Source organism: Mesocricetus auratus, unplaced genomic scaffold, assembly GCF_017639785.1.
Source record: "Mesocricetus auratus isolate SY011 unplaced genomic scaffold, BCM_Maur_2.0 Super-Scaffold_100676, whole genome shotgun sequence".
NCBI classification, from domain to species: domain Eukaryota; kingdom Metazoa; phylum Chordata; class Mammalia; order Rodentia; family Cricetidae; genus Mesocricetus; species Mesocricetus auratus.
The window spans coordinates 149838093-149852042 of NW_024429266.1; the positions used below are offsets into that span (position 1 = coordinate 149838093).

The following is a 13950-nucleotide window of genomic DNA, read 5'->3' on the forward strand; positions in this document are numbered from 1 at the left end:
CCTTGACCTGGGAATAACGTGTCCAGGTTTCCACTCCCATCCGTCTATAGAGCTGAGGAGTCAGCCAGGCTCTGTAGCTTCATTCAGGGAGCACCATTGACCTGGAATGTGCTGTGGTGTGGGCACTCTGAAATTTCTAACTTGACCTCTACCTTCTCTTCCCTCAACAGCCAGACCCCATGCTTGCTTGATTCTGCTCCCCCCTTGGGACTTGTCTTCTGCACTCTGTGGCTCCTGATGGCCTGTGTTTGTCCGGCCTCCCAGGGAATAGAACATAGGGCACCTGGGTTTGAACACGTCCCTCATCATTGGCCATGTTAATGGCAAGGGCCTCATGAGTGACCCTGGACAGTTGCCATGCTGACGAAGCATGGACTTGGTTAGCTGGCAGCTCCTGTGGCCCCTATCCCTTCTTGACCATGACTTCCCCCACCCCCGGCGTAGCCCAGGATGCTGCTTGTCAGTTACATGGGGAACCTACAGCCACGGTTGCCAGAGACAATCAAGTTTTGGCCTGAAAATCTGCCTCCCCTCAACCTGGACTTCCCTCCCCTCTACAGAGTCCTCCCTGACCACTAGCCCCTTGTGCTCCAGCCCTCCTGTCTCCCCACCTCCGCTCCTGACAACAGACATCATCTAGAGAACTTCTTCATCTACTTCTCTGTCTGGAGGCCAGCCCAGAAGGCCACTGAATTGTCGCTCTCTGGCTGCACACCACGCTCTTCCTGGGACTCGGGGCAGAAGTAAACAAGACACAGCAAACACATGGGTCTGGTTTGCACCTGGGAAGAAGGGCGTGGCGGCTCCAGGCCTGTGGCTGTGAATTGTGAGAGACTCCACACAGGTGTTGGCCAACCCCAGCTGGTTCAGAATGACTCGGCCTTCCCGCTTTCCTCAGGAGCTGTTGGGATGAACCTGGCCTCAACTTGCTGGCCATTGCTGATGGATGAACCCTCTGAAACATGGATCTCTCAGTCTGTGACTGAAAAATTGTTGTCTCTTTCTGGAGATTGCTCTTTGGAGACGTCAGGGCGCTGGTTCACTTCGAGGAGAAAGGGGTGACTGTACCCAGTGCTTATCCAACTCATCTGCTGTCCCCCAGGCCCTGTCACCCTTGGGCCACTTATACGTGCTTTGCCTATGGAACACTCAGGTTGTAGGTGACAGAGACCCAGCTTCAAACTGTGGGAGCGGAGGCGCTCTACAAGGCTTGCTTCAGGTGTGGGTGGATCCAGGGGTTTAGTTGGGGTCATCAAACCCATCTGGCCTGATTACTTTCCTCTGTCCCTCTCCCAAGTCCACTCCCAGAAAGACTTTCCAAAACTGACAAATGGCCCTGTTTGTCCTGGACCCTTCTCTTCTGGGGTCAAATATTTGTAAGGACATTATCTGTCAAGGCCCTGACATCTGACCCCATAAGACAAACTGGGATGACATTTGCGCCCATGTGGTCACTGTTGGGGTCTGGGCACGGGACTTGAAGGTATCTGGTTGGTCCTTACATGAGACCGGAGGGCCCAGGGCTTGAATAATGAATGGCTGGACAGACAAAGAAAGGGTGACAACCAAATGTGTGAGTCACTGTGTCAGCTGTGGAGAGCAGGCAGAGGTGACTGTCTCTCTGAAGACTCCCATGTCTGGGGCTAGACTAAGAGGGAGGTGACTGTCTCTCTGAAGACTCCCGTGTCTGGGGCTGGACTAAGAGGGATCTGTCCAGGGGACTAGATTTTTGTTACTGTAACAAAATCCTACAAACTAGCAACTTAGGGAAGAAAGGTACCGTGTAGGCTCTATGTCAAGGGTCAACTTTTCCTCTGGAAGCTGGGAAACAGGAGGTGGGTGGGGCTGCACATCTTCCTATAACCCTCTTACAAGACCACTTCAGAGGTCATATGAATGAGACACCAAGTCTCTAGCGACCTCGGGGACTTCCACAGTACTGCTCCCAAAGCTTCCATAGCACCTCCTGATGCCACAGTGGGAACTGAACCTCATAACAACCCTGGTCTTCCCCTTAATCATCAAATCTGGGGACAGCAGCCTGGGTGGGGGGAGGCAGGGGCCGGGGGAGAGGGTGGGGGCTCAGCATCTGTGTAAGCTCAGGACTTCAAAGTCCAGGGTGTGCTGGCTGCCCTCATATATCCATTATTCACAGGAAGAGATCAGACAAGGTTCTGGCCACCCTGGAGGGGCCATCTTGACATCCCTGCAGCGGGCATGGCTGTGTGAGGTGCCCGGGGCCTTCCTGTCTCTTCTCCCTCTTGTTACCTTGATGGGCCACCATCATGCAAAAGGCAGAGTAGAAGGCTGGAAGGATCGACTCTGAGTTCAAGACAGATGGTGAGAGACAAGTTGTGCTCCCATCACTTTTCTTTGTAAATTTTTTCCCCATTTGTGTGTGCACCATGTGCATGCAGTACCTACAGAAGCCAGAAGAGGGCATCGATCCCTTAGGACTGGAGTTACAGGTGGCTGTGAGCCACCAGGTGGGTGTTCAAGTCTGACTGGGCCCACTGGAATAGCATCAAGAGTTCTTAACTGACGAGTTATCTCTCCAGCCCCTTGTTTCCTTGCTTGCTTGTCTGTCTATCTTTTAGTGCAAACCAGCAGAAGGAGGCATCTCTTGGTTTTTGCCATGTGACAGAAGTCTGGGAGGCACCCACAGGATGGCCTGTCCCCAGCTATTCATGGCACTTTCTGCCCAGCCTCTTTCTTGCCAACCACACACTTGACATTCCTCCATTCTGTCTCTTTGTTCTCTCCCTATCCCCCATTTATGAAGATCAGCTGTTGTAGGAGGGTAGCTTCCAGAGAGAGCCCAGCTCAGCTACCCCACAGAGGAACCACCTCCTGGATCACACAGAGGGCCAAGCAGGTTACATGCTGTTGAAAATATTAGGTCATGTTCTGGTTTTTGAGACAGGGTCTAACTTTGTAGCCCAGGCTGACCTGAAATTCTATATACTTCAACCTGGAGTTAAACATATGGCAATCTTCCTGCCTTGGCTTGGGAAGCGTAACCCTCCACCTCAGTCTGCCTGGTGACAGTCTCCTGGTGACTGTCTTGCCTTGCAAGCCTGTCCACAGCTATGCCCTAGAGGCCTGCAGGCAATGGGCCTCGGCACCAAGTCTGCCCTCTGCCTGGCATGTGCCAGGAAGCATGGAGGGTTCCCCAGGTCGGAAGGGGAGGCCAGCTGCTGCTGTGGAAGCTCCCCAGGCCTCTGGGCTGTCCTTCCAGGAACTCCCAGCCCCTTCCTGCCTGGCTTCCTGCCCAAGCTCTTCCTGGAAACCAGGCCCACCCAGCCCCCCAAACAGGGTCAATGTTTCCATGGTGGCGCAGGCCTGCACAGCCAGGGCCCTGCCTTTCGCTTTCCATACTGAGTTTGGAAAACAACTTGGGTGGAAAGAGAACCATACCGTGGCCTCAACCTGAGAAGTCCTTCATTATCACTGTGGATCTCAGGTATCTATGCAAGGCCTTATTTTCTTGCTAAGCTAGGGGTTCCATCAACTGTGGAACCTTCTAGGTTTTTTTTCTGTTCAGCCACTACCTGGAGACTGTGCCAGCCTTTGGGCAGGGAGGGGAGGGATCTGGACCTCCTTGAGGAAGAGTGAACCAGATACCCAGACATGGAACACTTGGGAAGTGGGTAGGATTGGCACTGACCAGAGAAGAACTCAGCTTTTGCAGTTTGCTGTGTCCAGCGGTGTCATCTGGTTGCATATGACCATCTAGAGAGAAAAAATAAACAAAACCCCCCAAAGTTTGCCATTGGAATCTACCAGCTACAGGAACGGCAGGCTCCAGGGTGTCTTTTTTGGCTTCTTTCTCTGGAACATGATCAACAATTTCAGTGTAATTGGAAGATTTCCCATTAGTTCCAGAAAAAAATAATCTCTAGACCAGCTGACTATGTTGGGCATGCCCCCAGGCCTGAACCCACAATAATGACCCTTGCCAGGCAGGGCCGCAGGACACAGTCTGTGTATATTGGACAGTTGATGCTACCCCACACGTCTGACTAGGAAGTGTGTTTTCTCTGAGGAAGGAGAAGGGTAGAGTTCTGTTAGCCACTGTCCTGGACATTTACATAGCTGAGTAGCTGAATATAGGGATGTCTAGGTGGAAAAGCTGGGAAGCTTTTCAAACAACCACATTTTTCCCTATAAGAAGCTAGAAGAAAGGGCTGGGTACAACATATCTTTAATCCCAGCACTCGGAAGGCAGGTGGATCTCTGAGCTCCAAGTCAGCCTGGTCTACAGAGCAAGTTTTAGGACAGCCAGGGCCACACACAGAAACCCTGTGTCAAAACAAAAAAAAAAAACAAAAAAAAAAAAAGAGAGAGAAGGAGAGGAGAAGGAAGAACCTGGAAGGAAGGGTGTGTCACTCTTACCCAATGTCCTAATCCATTTCCTGTTGTTTAACAAAATACCTGGAGTCTGTATGAAGAATAGGTGTTTATTAATGCACACTCCTAGAGGACCTCCTGGGACGGAATCGCCATCTCCAACCAACTCAGGTGTTTTTTTTTTTAATTAATTCATTCAGTTTTTGAGAGTTTTGAAAGCATGTGCACCACGTGAGTGCGGTGCCTGTGGAGTCCAGAAGGGGTCACCAGATCCCTGGAATTGGAGTGACAGATGGTTGTGAGCACCACGTGGGTGCTGGAAAACTAACCCAGGTCCTCACCACCGAGCCATCTCTCCAGTTCCATAGTGTGTGTAGTCAGACCTGTTCATCGTGACCACCAGTTCCCCAATAATGACACAGAGACATATTATTAATTATAAAAGCTCAGCCGATAGCTTAAGCTTATTGTCCATGATGCTTCCTTCCTCTTTCTGTCTGGCAACTCCGCCCTTCTTCTTCCCAGCATCCTGTGTGCCTGAAAATCCTGCCTAGCTGTTGGCCATTCATCTTTTTACTAAACCGATCAGAATGACGCATCTTCACTGTGTACAAAAAGATTATTTTACAACAATGTTAGCTCATTTTGAGAAAATAACTCACTGTCTGAGACCAAACTCAGTCCCTCGTGGAGTCCATGGCCTGTTTCCTTTGCACTGCACTCTTCTTGGGCTCCCATCACTCTCATGATCACTGGGGACCAAGCTTCCAGCTATGACCCTTTAGGGAAGCCACACTCCGCAGTGAAGTGTTGTGGGAGTAGGTCTGGGAAGGATTCCTGGAGGGCAGGGTGCAGACTGTGGCAGGCACTCCGCGGCACAGGGACACTGCTTTGGATGAGAAGGAGCAGCTGGGCCCTCCTTGGCCTTCTTGTCCTGTGGTGTCCGGAGGCCATGGAGGTTGGAGGTGGCAGATGGCGGCAGCTGTGTCACTTAGTCAGGAGAGCTCCTACCTCTTGGATGTGTATTTGGATCCCAGACCAGTCACCGTTGTGGGCACTGGTAAATGGCTTACCCCTCTGAGCTTTGCTTTCAGCTGTGTGAAACAGAACCTGCACTCTGGGAGGTTGTGAGTAAGTCTAGGGAAGGTGACCCTGGCACTCCACAGGGCTGGGGACACCTGAGGCTATTGTGGGCTCTGACCTGGACAGCCTGTATAGAGAGGTCTGGATGAACAGCAATCTCTTACCACCCCTGGGATTTCAGAACCTGGTGATTTTCAGCTGCTGTTGGCAAATGGAGGGCATCTGAGGGCACGGCTTGGGGACATCTCAGAAATTGTTGGAAACTCTGTCCTAAGCCCAAGCAAAAAAAAAAAAAAAAAAAAAGTAACCATCTTGTAAAATACAATTCATAAACTCACACAGTAATTTTAAAAATCAAACTTGCTGTGGTATATCAGATGAGAGCAGCCCCTACAGGGTAATGCAGGCATTTGAATGCTTGGCTTCCAGTTGATGTACTGTTAGGAAGGATTAGGAGGAGCGGCCTTGCTGAAGAAAGTGTGTCACTAGGGGTGGATTTTGAGGTTTCAAAAGAGCAAACCAGGGGCACTCCTTTAATCCCAGCACTGGGACCGCAGAGGCAAGCCAGTCTAGACTACAGAGTTCCAGGATAGCTAGGACTACAGAGAAATCTTGTCTTGAAAAACAAACATAAAAGTCCAGACCCAGTGCCGGGCGTTGGTGGCGCACGCCTTTAATCCCAGCACTTGGGAGGCAGAGGCAGGCGGATCTCTGTGAGTTCAAGGCTGGGCTGGACTGATAGCCTCCAAAACAATGCAGAGAAACAGCAATAGAACAGTAACTAAGATAATAATTTGATGGCTGGGAATATGGCCCAGTTGGGAGAGTAGTAGCCTACTTTAATCGTCAACACCACATTACCAGACTCAGTAGCATATGTGTGTGTAAATCTCAGCACTTGGAAGGCAGAACAGGAGGATTAGGAGTTCAAGGTCATCTTTGGCTACAGAGTGAGTTCAGGACTAGCTGGGACTACATTAGAACTTGCCTCAAAAATAAAACAAATAACCAAAAACCTCACATACACCCCACTTGACACAATCTAGAGTTACCTGAGAAGAGACACCTCAGTTGAGAAAATGCCTCCATTTTCTGAGGTAGGTATGTAGTGCATTTTCTTGATTAATGATTAATGGTTAGCCAAACTGGGGAGATAAGGGTCAGCAAGAGATATTGATTCAAGAAATGAGATGAGAGAAATAAAGAAGTCACCTGGCTTCCACACGGGTACACCAAGGGATCAAGTACATGAGTGTGCGCACACATGTGGATCTCATGTCAAGGCAACAAAGCTTCAGTTTGGTATATGACTATTGTCTTTGTGTATTTCTGCTGCCACGACAAAACACCTTAGGCTGAATGATTTATAAGGGTAGAATTTTATTTCTGACAGTTCTAAAGCAGAGGAGTCTGAGATATGTCCTCATACAGTGGAAGGACTGTAATGAATCTTTCTCTGTGCCACCAGCCAGCTCCAAAATAATGACACAGAGACTTATTATTAATTACGAAAGCTTAGCCTTATAGTTTATGCTTGTCTCAACTGACTCTCATAACGTAAATTAACCCATACTTTTTTATCTGTGTTCTACCAGGTGGAATTACCTCTCTTCCATCTTGCAACTTCTGTTTCCTCTCTGTGTCTGGGTGATGACTCTGCCTTTTTCTTCCCAGAGTCCTCTCTGTCTCACGAAGTCCCACCCAACATCTTCCTGACTAGCTATTGGCCATTCAGCTCTTTACTAAACCAATCAGAAGGCACCTTGGCAAAGACGCATCTTCACAGTGTAAACAACAATTCTGTAACATTTCCCCATTTTGTCTAAAAAAAAAGAAGAGGGTTTAACCCTAACACAGTAAAATTATATATAACAAGAACAATTACCAAGTAAGAATTACATTTACAATATCCAGTCCATTTGTATTGGCAATTTTGGAGAAAATACTCCATTATCTATCCTATCTTGATGAATTCAAAGTTTTATACCTAAACCACTTTTTATCATAACTTGTATTACCATCTTAAAAATATCTTTTTAGACCCCAAAACATTTTCTTAGATAAAAAAGTTAAGCTATTATGTCTCTCGACCCTATATATTTTACACCTCTTTGGTGAGTTTTTCTGAATTTGGTAACAAGGAAAACTATATCTAGTTTTCAGTCCTCATAAGAGACTTAAGAAGGATATAATATTACCTGAGTAAATAGGAAGTGAAGAGAAAGCAACTTCCAAAACTATAGAAATGACAGAAACAGCTGGCTGTCTGGACAGTCAGCCAAGGGTCCTCTGTAATTTTGGGGCATCCATCTTCAGCCTATGGGCCTAGAATATTTGACAGACTTTTCTGTGAAGCAGAAATTTTGAAGGATTGTCCTACCTTGTCTTGGCAAAGTTTCGCAGTCACTTTATTTTGTGTCCTGCTTGCTCAGTTTGGACAGCATACTGTCAGCAATTGAGGCAAGGGTAATTTCTTGCCCCGTGGCTAACTTTGTCACAAAGAAATCAATCTGCATTTGGAGGTTCTTTGATGCCAAACATCCCTTTTTTGAAGCCAATTTGTGCTGCCAGAAGCAGACCTGTCTCATCTTAAAAGCCTTATGTTATTAAAGCATTTTAAATGCCATATTCTGTAGATCTTTGAAGTGTTTGAGGACAACATATCTATCTAAAATATATCTCTTAATGACCTCGAAAACATTTCTAACATGACTACAAGTTTGATTGTTATAGATGACTAACTACTAATTTGTATTTCTTTATTATCCTATATAGTTTTCAAGGACTAGAACTTTACATTACATCTTTAAGTGAGCTGCATAGGTACAATGCCTTAAACAAAAGGAGAAACATGTATACAGTATCACAAAAATTACCTTAAATTTGTATCAATACATGAAAATCCATACCAATGCAAAATATTGGAGGTTAGTGGTTATTCAAAAGTGGACTCAACAATTCACTCCTTTTATACCATCATTTCTATACTATATCCCCCCCCACTTTTCCTTTCAGAAAGAGATCACTGAATCTAATCTCCATGACCAATACCAACTTGTAACCAACCCCCCCCTAAGTGTTGACAAACATCCATAACCCATCAAATGACCAAAACCCACCAATTCCACCTCTTGGGAATGTGGGCGTTGTGTTCTCTAGACTTCTTCCTGTTGTCTGGGGATGACAGAATCTTTAGGGAACCCTGAGAAAATTGTAATAATGGTCAAGTCCTGGGAGAGATAGTTGTTGTTTAGTCTTGGTGTGATGGGAAAATGTAGGACTTACCTGAAGTCTTGGCTGGATAGTCTGTGAGACTGGACCATCTCAGCCAGCAGCCTTGAAGTTGTTCTAGATGCAGAATTTTGAGGAAACTGCAATAGAGGCATTCTGAGAGGCTAGATCTCCTAGGCTACTTGTTTTTATTGGTATCTGGTCTTTTTGTTCTGAAAGCACACAAATTATAAAGGTAACATATATCTGCATTAACACAGATATGGAATATGTGGTGTACACAAGTCAGCTAAGGATGATTTTCTGTTTATGTTTGAGCAGGTAAACAGCATCTGTTGACTTTATAAGTCTGTTTGGACTGCATAGCCAAACTGTAATATAAATCTCTATCTATCCATATGAAAGGATGGCATGTAATAATAAGTCATGTCTCATCCAGTCTCAGAACTGTTCCCATGTAGAGAGATCAACATATATGTCACCTGTCTTGTAGTCTTTCTTGGTTTCTTTTTTTATGTCTGTAGCCAAGATTTTCAGGAGGTCTCTCCCAACCAAATTTGATCTTTATTATTAGAACCTGTGGAAACAAAGGCATAACCCTCCCCCAATGCAAGATATTTTCTGACTTCCATTTTGAAGTTAAGACATTTAAAAAATATATAGGTTGGTTTAATTTATCAGTTTCCATAATCCAGCATCTCTCAGCAGCAATTGTTGTTTGCACATTAGCTTTTAAAAATTCAAAGTCAACAAAGCACCATTTAGGTCCCAGACTCCCTGTGTACTTTCCATTCTTATGTGGCTTATTTTTTAATATTGCTTTGCTCTCTCTTTAAAGGCTTTATTATTTTAAACTATTTAATTTTTTGTATGACTGTCTATAGCTGTTTTTCACTGTACCTGTTTAGATGTTTTCTCCATCTGGACCACTTTACTGCACCCTGGCAGCCTTCTCTGAACACAGGAGCCAAGCCGTAACCCTGCAGCTCCATTTCAGCCACGCTGGCGGCTGCCTCTGTCCTGCCTGGCCCATGAGAGCCAAGCCTTACGCCCGCAGCACCAGCCATGGGCAGTATTGACCTGCCCCAGCTCTGGGAATTTGCTGAGCTCATGTTCTTTCTACTTAGTGGGACACAAGTGCTCACTGTACAGCAGCTGTGCCTCTGTAAGCTGCAAGCACCGGGTTTCTAGGAAGCTGCCTTCTTTTGTGTTTGATTTGTTTTTTAAGATTTTTCAGGCTCTATGTGGAAATAGTTCCCGGAGGTTGGGTGCCATACATAGCGTGTTTTTCTCTGTCCCACCAGCCAGCTCTCGAATAACGACACAGAGACTTATTATTCATTATGGAAGCTTGGCCTTTAGCTTAGGCTTGTCTTCACTAGCTCTTACAACTTAATTAACCCATTTATATTAATCTGTGTTTTATCACCTGGCGCTGCCTCTCGTCCATCTTGTACTTCCTGTTTCCTCTCTGTGTCTCCTGGAGTCTCCTGGGCGCCAGGTTCTCCTGCTCTTCCTTTCTTTCCCTGAAATCCCGCCTATATCTCTCTGGCCTACCTATTGGCTGTTCAGTTTTTTATAACATCAATCATAACAAATACATCTTCACACTGAATACAAATATCCCACAACAAAGGACTGAAAGGGATGAATTTGCTTCAGAGGGGCACTGATCTAATTATCCTTCAAGGCCAAGCCAACCCCATGAGCATCATCTCTCAATACCATGGCCTTGAAGTTAAGTTCCCAGCTAGGAATTGTGAAGAGGCACCTTCATGATACAGCAATTGCCCAGCTACTGACTACATTTCCCAACCTCCCTTGCAGCCAGGCGTGGTCACAAGGCCTAAGCTCAGGCCAAGGGGAAGTGAGGAGCAGCAACCTCTGCGTTTATTCTTTTCCTTCCTACAGAAGGAAAGTGAGCGGGAGCTGGAGGGAGAAAGGAGTCTGCTCCTCCAACTGAGCTGAGGAGAGGTCACTGTGCCACCTGGGCTGCTGCTGCTAGGCTGTTTCTTCAGCGATAATAACCCTTGATCTTATTGGAGCCAGAGTCATGAGGAGGTTCTCTTTTCTCCCTCTGCTTCCTGCTTTGGCAGATCCCTTTCCTGAAGCAATGAGGGTGGAACGCTTTGTCCCAAAGCCCCAGGTGGTTTCAGGATGGAGAGGACTGCTCTGCTCGTGTCCCTGGAGCGTCCTGCTTCTGGCTGGTACTGGCTGGAACCCCTGCGGCTGCCCTCTACTTCCACCTCTGAGCCCCAGTTCAACCCTGCTTGACCCGGCAGACATCTGTCTCCCGCAGGCTGTGGATCCAAGGAAGGTGGAGACCACATCTGTTGAGCAGATCCCAGCAGCACCTGGTGCATGGAACTGCTCTGGTCTTTGAAAAAAGTATGTAAACGGGGAAGGTAGTATAAGCCAGGGACTTTTGTTAGTCAGGGTTTTTGTTTTTGTTTTTTTTTTTTTAAACAAGTGATAGATCTGCCACTCAAACGCTAATGACAAAAGAGGCAGTTTTGACGGAGTTGAGAGGCGTGTGGTGCCAGACAGACTTCTCCCTCCATTGCTGAATGCTTTTCCTATTAAAGTTTTAGAAAGGACAGCATGATTCCTGCCGGCTGTCTTCTTCCAGCCACTACAGAGTCAGGGTTTCCTACTTCATTAATGTCCCAGCAAAAGTTCAAGCCCTCATGGACTAGTGTAGCCAATGTCATGAGACCCCCTGTGTATGACCCAATCAACAAGACCCAGGATACCTGCCAGCCTTGTAAGACTTGTAAGTGACCTCTGAGTTGACCAGGACACAGATTCAGGAAGGAGATGGGGTAGGGCATGGGGCCTCCCCAGCCCGGATGGAGGAGAGACACGGTGTGGTTGGAGGTGGGGATGGGAAAGATTGTATTGTGTCCTGAGTTTGATCTCTATGAGAGAGCAGCCTGAACGGTAATGAGAGCACAGACCTGGAGGCTGAGTGAGGCCGTGCACACTAGCTGAGGAAACGAGGCTGCTTATGACTTCATGAGTCTTTGCCACCCGCTTGCAAAGTGGAGAAATGGCATTCTAAGTGACGGGACCTTGCAGGGACCTCACAGGGAGCAACATAGAAGGAGGAGCTGTGTAGTAAAGCGGAGAGGCCTGGAAGCGGCAGGAGCTCGAGGGTATCTAGAGCCATGCTGTAAAGTCCCTTTTCTTTTTTTAATTTTGCATCCCCAGCTGACCTTGAACTGGTGATTCCCCTGTTACCTCCGGAGTGCAGGGTCTCCAGGGTGCCCCCCCACCACAAGCAGTAAATCCATTAGACATCCTGAACAGGTGCTACCTGAAGGACTGGCCGGACACATGACAATGCCACTTTGCCAAGAAAAAGGCTTGTCTTCTCCAAGGACATGAAGCCAGAAAAGGGGACAGTGCCCTTGAAGACAAGATGGGAGCAAGCATGTCCCTCTGTGTCCTGAGCTCACAGCTGCGAGGATGAGCAGAAATGCTATTCGTCATTGCAGAGAAGCTCCACATTGAGCTTGTTGGCAAGTGGTTAGAGCTGACTGCTCACATGTTAATCCCACTGGATGACGGTAAAGACTATTACTCAAATTATGTTAGTCAAATTACACAAGATTTATTTTCTGCCAGACAGGACTGCCTCCCCAACGTGGGGTTTGAAATAACAGCATGCAACACAGGAGAAAGTGGGGTTTATATAGCTTAAAACTGGGATCGTGGGGTTTGTTTGTTTTGGGTTTGGGGTTTTTGAAATGAAGTTTCTTTGTACCCGACTGTCCTGGAACTCATTCTGTAGACCAGCTCAGGCTAGCCTCAGAGATCCACCTGCCTCTGCTTCCTAAGTGCTGGGATCAAAGGCATGAATCGTCATCACCCACAGGTTTAAAGGTTGGGGCATTTCCAGAGGAATTTTGGTTACATAGGAACTTGGCAGGACATCTCAATATTATTTGGCAGAACACCTTATCTTATGAGGGTAGGTATAGGTCAAGGTATGAGCCAAGTCAAATTCCAAGAGGATTCAAGTTAAATTCTATGACATACAGTGAGAGTAAGTTCTATATCTGGGTCAGGGGAACTCCATTTTGCAGTATCTACCATGGCTGTCCACATGTGCTCTTCTCTCTTTTTTGGTTTTTGTTTTGTTTTTGTTGTTGTTGTTTTTTTTTGAGACAGGATTTCTCTGTGTAGCTCTGGCGGTCGCTCTATAGACCAGACTGGCCTCAAAATCAGAGCTCTGCCTGCCTCTGCCTCCTGAGTGCTGGGACCAAAGGCGTGCACCACCACACCTGACTTCACATCTGTCTTTTAAAAGCAGTATTAATTATTTTCTGTTCATCACACAAAATCTCATTTTAACTGCTACACCATCCAAAATACTCTTTTCAGGGGATGGCATGTGACGAACCAGCCTGACTCCATCTTAAGATTGGTAGTCATCTTGTTACAAGGTCAAAAATAAGCTCATTTCTGTTTTTATAAAACAAGTTTCAGTTGGATGGTGGTGCACTCCTTTGCCCCCACCACTGGGGAGGCAAAAGCAGGTAGATCTCTGTGAGTTCAAGGCCAGCCTGGTAGACAGAGTGAGTTCCAGGATAACAAGGGCTACACAAATGGATCTTGTCTCTAGAAAACAAAACAAATAAAACAAAACAACAACAAAACAGTTCCCCTGACCCAGATATAGAACTTACTCTCACTGTATGACTGCGGAACTCAAGCCCAGAAGACAAAGAATGGCTTACTGACAGCTGTCAATCAATTTAGCAGCAGCTGCAAAAGAAGCAAAACCTCTGCTGAAGGAAATTGATGGCCAGAGCCCCCAGGAGGGAAAGCAGCAAGCCTTCAGTTACCATAGCAACCGAAACTCTCTGCAGATTTAAGTTCTGACACACAGCCCTTCCCTGACTGTTCCCGAATATCTCCTTATTTGTGTGCTCATGTTCAGCCAACCAGAGTCAGCTTGTTTCTCAGTAGATCTGGGTTAGCCTGAAGTTTCAGTCCTTCTGGGCCAGATTGCTGATTCCCTGCTCTGGCAGAGGGCTGAAGACTCACTGGAAATGAGAAGGACTCACCTGAGTGGCGATCCGTTTTATTTTTTTCAGTTGTTAAGACCTGAGTTAGTAATATAATACCCCCCACTTTGTGCTCTTTGTACTGCCTCCTCCACGAGAGCCCACTTGGTGACAGGAGATGGTCCCTACAACCACCTCACCAAGTCATAGACCATCCATTGACCCCAGGGCCCCAGGGAACAAAGACACATCTCAAACTTTACACCCTGGAGCT

General features: G+C 46.8%; 1 long non-coding RNA gene across 1 annotated transcript; it reads left to right on the plus strand.

The window, feature by feature from the left end:
• The first annotated feature begins 10531 nt into the window (after window positions 1–10531).
• Window positions 10532–12434, plus strand: LOC121136949. The gene is made up of 2 exons (XR_005874135.1): window positions 10532–11052; window positions 11875–12434. It is a non-coding gene; the product is annotated as an uncharacterized LOC121136949 (long non-coding RNA).
• Window positions 12435–13950: the final 1516 nt, after the last annotated feature.